General features: G+C 49.0%; 1 pseudogene; it reads left to right on the forward strand.

Moving 5' to 3' along the window:
* Positions 1-238: 238 nt before the first annotated feature.
* On the forward strand, positions 239-356 carry LOC124723829 (annotated as a pseudogene).
* The last annotated feature ends 5,159 nt before the right edge of the window (positions 357-5,515 follow it).

Raw genomic sequence — 5,515 nt, forward strand, 5'->3', positions numbered from 1 at the left:
TAAATTATACAGTTGATAGTGTGCTTGCTGGAAGCTCTGTGATACGGTTGGAATTGTATTGTGTCGATGTATCCAAATTAAAAAACTGGTGATGTATTTCTCATGAAACACTATGTTGTCAGCCAATACTCTGATGCCATTATTCTGTCTCATTGCTAGGGTAATGATCATTGGAATACGTCAGAGGAGATTGGCACTGTTTAGGAACACATTTATAGACAATCATTTGATATCGATAGGCAACGACCCTGCCGCAGTGGATACACCGGTTCCCGTCAGATCACCCAAGTTAAGCGCTGTCGGGCGTGGCCGGCATTTGGATGGGTGACCATCTGGGCCACCATGCGCTGTTGCCATTTTTCGGGGTGCACTTAGCCTCGTGATGCCAGTTGAGGAGCTACTCTACCGAACAGTAGCGGTTCTGGTCAAATAAAACCATCGTAACGACCGGGAGAGCGGTGTGCTGACCACACGCCCCTCCTATCCGCATCCTTAGCTGAGGATGACTCGATCATTACGCGTGTGAATGAAAGAAAAACGAGGAAATCGATAATACTACTACGACATAGTCCACACCGTGCACTAGTTTGCAGAACATGTATTTAGATGTAGGCTCATGTCTATAGCAGGACTGCAACACCTGTAATCTATAGCGATTTACGGTGGACTGAGACATTTAGTTGTTGGAACAGAATGTACAGTACATCAATTTATCTATTGACTACAAATCAACAAGTATAAGTCGTAACAAACTATCTGAATGCGAGCAACCACATGGTGGTGAACGTCTCCCAGAACGTTAGTGAGCTGTTTTTCCTCTTTGTAATATCTTTCTACATAGTTAGTTAAGTGTAGAGAGCTAGGCAGCCTTATAACTAATGGTAAAGTACTCCTGCAACGTGATAGGATTTCGAGAGAATTAACGATGGTCTGTGATTTGGCTGGGGTATAAGTCGCCTTTCACGGAAGACTGGAAGATTCGTGAGAATATTAGGGGTTAACGATGTTCAGACAAAAGGGGAGTTGAGAGGTGATCTCTTTACCGTTTCTTCTAAGTGTAGTGAGCAAAGATATTACAGGCTCTCACATACGTGACTGCATCGAGAAAATTAGAGGCTAATACGAAGGTGTTTACTGAGAGATAATCACCAGCAGAAGTTTCGTCTTTTGTTATCTCGATACATAAGAAATACACTACTGGGCATTAAAATTGCTACACCACGAAGATGAGGTGCTACAGACGCGAAATTTAACCGACAGTAAGGAGATGCTATGATATGCAAATGATTTGCTTTTCAGAGCATTCACATAAGGTTGGCGCCGGTGGCGACACCCACAACGTGCTGACATGACGAAAGTTTCCAACCGATTTTTCATACACAAACAGCAGTTGACCGGCGTTGCCTGGAGAAACGTTGCTGTGATGCCTCGTGTAAGAAGGAGAAATGCGTACCATCACGTTTCCGACTTTGATAAAGGGCGGACTGTAGCCTATCGCGATTGCGGTTTATCGTATCACGACATTGCTGTTCGCGTTGGTCGAGATCCAATGACTGTTAGCAGAATATGGAATCGGTGGGTTCAGGAGGATAATACGGAACTCCGTGCTGGAGCCCAACAGCCTCGTATCACTAGCAGTCGAGATGACAGGCATTTTATCCGCATGGCTGTAACGGATCGTGCAGCCACGTCTCGATCCCTGAGTCAACAGATGGGGACGTTTGCAAGACAACAACCATCTGCACAAACAGTTCTACGACGTTTGCAGCAGCATGGACTGTCAGCTCGGAGACCATGGCTGCGGTTACCGTTGACGCTGCATCACAGACATGAGCGCCTGCGATGGTGTACTCAACGACGAACCTGGGTGCACGAATAGCAAAACGTCATTTTTTTGGATGGATACAGGTTCTGTTTACAGCATCATGATGGTGTCATTCGTGTTTCGCAACATCACGGTGAACGCACATTGGAAGCGTGTATTCGCCATCGCCATACTGGCGTATCACCTGGCGTGATGACATGGGGTGCCATTGGTTACACGTCTCGGTCACCTCTTGTTCGCATTGACGACACTTTGAACAGTGGACGTTACATTTCAGATGTGTTACGACCCGTGGCTCTACCCCTCAGTCGATCCGTGCGAATCCCTACATTTCAGCAGGATAATGAACGACCGCATGATGCAGGTCCTGTACGGGCCTTTCTGGATACAGAAAATGTTCGACTGCTGCCCTGGCCAGCACATTCTCCAGATCTCTCACTAATTGAAAACGTCTGGTCAATGGTGGCCGAGCAACTGGCTCGTCACAATACGCCAGTCACTACCCTTGAACTTTGGTAATGTGTTGAAGCTGCATGGACAGCTGTACCTGTACACGCCATCCAAAGTCTGTTTGACTCAATGCCCAGGCGTATCAAGACCGTTAATACGGCCAGAGGTGGTTGATCTGGGTACTGATTTCTCAGGATCTATGCACCCAAATTGTAATCACATGTCAGTTTTAGTACAATATATTTGTCCAATGAATTCCCGTTTATCATCTGCATTTGTTCTTGGTGTAGCAATTTTAATGGCCACTAGTGTAGCATTCCTCCATCAGGTTCGTGTGGATGGAATGACTAACATCTTGATAGGCAGGTTAAATTTACATCTATACGCATATTTCACAAGCCATCGTTTTGGTTACCCTTCACCGCTGCTAGTCATATCTTTTCTATTCCACTCGCATATAGAGTGATGGAAAAAGTGACTATCTATACCTGTGTATGAGCGCAAATTTCTAGTATCATATCCTTGTCGTCCTTACGTGAAATGTATATTGCCTTCAATATAAGCATCCTGCAGTCAGCTTCGCAATCGGTTCTCTACATTTACACAAAACTGTTCCCTGGAAAGAACTTTACCTTGCCTTCAGGGATTCCCATTTGAGTTCTCGAAGCATCTGGCTACTAATTTGGCAGGAGCCAATAGGAACGCTTCTGAAGGATTGGATTCTGCGGAAAACCAGGGTCTGTGGCTCATACGAGTTTGGGATGGCGTCTTAAGGAGACAAATATTTTGCTATTGTTCTCTGGATCAACTGCTTGAGCATATCTTGAAAACACATCCCAAAAAGTTTCGGTTCGGTTTGGAGGTTGGAGGAGGGGAAGCGTACTGTTCAACATCATGGTATTTATCCCAGTCACATTCCAGCACACAGTCTTTCTGAAAAGCTAGGACAGCTTTTGCAAGTCTGGAATTACACTCCTGGAAATGGAAAAAAGAACACATTGACACCCGTGTGTCAGACCCACCATACTTGCTCCGGACACTGCGAGAGGGCTGTACAAGCAATGAGCACACGCACGGCACAGCGGACACACCAGGAACCGCGGTGTTGGCCGTCGAATGGCGCTAGCTGCGCAGCATTTGTGCACCGCCGCCGTCAGTGTCAGCCAGTTTGCCGTGGCATACGGAGCTCCATCGCAGTCTTTAACACTGGTAGCATGCCGCGACAGCGTGGACGTGAACCGTATGTGCAGTTGACGGACTTTGAGCGAGGGCGTATAGTGGGCATGCGGGAGGCCGGGTGGACGTACCGCCGAATTGTTCAACACGTGGGGCGTGAGGTCTCCACAGTACATCGATGTTGTCGCCAGTGGTCGGCGGAAGGTGCACATGCCCGTCGACCTAGGACCAGACCGCAGCGACGCACGGATGCACGCCAAGACCGTAGGATCCTACGCAGTGCCGTAGGGGACCGCACCGCCACTTCCCAGCAAATTAGGGACACTGTTGCTCCTGGGGTATCGGCGAGGACCATTCGCAACCGTCTCCATGAAGCTGGGCTACGGTCCCGCACACCGTTAGGCCGTCTTCCGCTCACGCCCCAACATCGTGCAGCCCGCCTCCAGTGGTGTCGCGACAGGCGTGAATGGAGGGACGAATGGAGACGTGTCGTCTTCAGCGATGAGAGTCGCTTCTGCCTTGGTGCCAATGATGGCCGTATGCGTGTTTGGCGCCGTGCAGGTGAGCGCCACAATCAGGACTGCATACGACCGAGGCACACAGGGCCAACACCCGGCATCATGGTGTGGGGAGCGATCTCCTACACTGGCCGTACACCACTGGTGATCGTCGAGGGGACACTGAATAGTGCACGGTACATCCAAACCGTCATCGAACCCATCGTTCTACCATTCCTAGACCGGCAAGGGAACTTGCTGTTCCAACAGGACAATGCACGTCCGCATGTATCCCGTGCCAGCCAACGTGCTCTAGAAGGTGTAAGTCAACTACCCTGGCCAGCAAGATCTCCGGATCTGTCCCCCATTGAGCATGTTTGGGACTGGATAAAGCGTCGTCTCACGCGGTCTGCACGTCCAGCACGAACGCTGGTCCAACTGAGGCGCCAGGTGGAAATGGCATGGCAAGCCGTTCCACAGGACTACATCCAGCATCTCTACGATCGTCTCCATGGGAGAATAGCAGCCTGCATTGCTGCGAAAGGTGGATATACACTGTACTAGTGCCGACATTGTGCATGCTCTGTTGCCTGTGTCTACGTGCCTGTGGTTCTGTCAGTGTGATCATGTGATGTATCTGACCCCAGGAATGTGTCAATAAAGTTTCCCCTTCCTGGGACAATGAATTCACGGTGTTCTTATTTCAATTTCCAGGAGTGTATTAACAGCTGTCCAGCACTGTGAGCGGTGGCTTGTTAGCTGGGAGCGGTACAGTCCTGACGCGTGGTCAGAGGTTCACAGCCCAGTGGAGTTGGTGGCAGCTGTTCGTATGCGACCCGGTGGTGGCGGGGGAGATGGAAGCGTTGTGGGAACGAAGGAGAGTGTGAAACATCCTAATGCCCCCATAGACTGCAGGTCTCGGCAGGATTAGTTCGGGAGTAGTACACCAGAAACCAAAGTGATTTACTTCCACTAGTATGACAACGCAATTGACAGACAGAAGGTGATTAGCGCTAGGTATCACCAGTTATCTGACGACGGTTACCACCCATTTTGGTAGTGGGGGAAGTGACTACCTAGCTTGTGTGAAGCCTCTAGAGATGACACCGAAGTATCTGTTACTGTCGCCTGGCGAGAGTAATCCGACTGCGGGAAAAAAACCACTCACTATGCAAAGGACTCTCATGATCAATTGAATTACTTAGTCAATCAATGATCTGCTGCTGGGATGATGGAAGAGAGGGCAAGGTTGCCACGAAAGCGATTCGCGAATTGTAGTGGTAATCAGGGGTTTTTCGTTGCAGTGAGATCTTTTAATGAAATTTCAATCTACCACCTACACAGGGAGAGACGGCCATCGTAATGAAGCCACCTACACTATGTGATCTAAAGTGTCCGGACACCTGGCTGAAAATGACTTAAAAGTTCGTGGCACACTCCATCGGTAATGCTGGAATTTAATATGGTGTTGGCCCACTCTTAGCCTTTATGACAGCTTCCACTCTGGTGCTGGAAGGTTTCTTGTGGAATAGCAGCCCATTCTTCATGGAGTGCTCCACTGAGGAGA

Source organism: Schistocerca piceifrons, chromosome X (assembly GCF_021461385.2).
Source record: "Schistocerca piceifrons isolate TAMUIC-IGC-003096 chromosome X, iqSchPice1.1, whole genome shotgun sequence".
NCBI lineage: Eukaryota > Metazoa > Arthropoda > Insecta > Orthoptera > Acrididae > Schistocerca > Schistocerca piceifrons.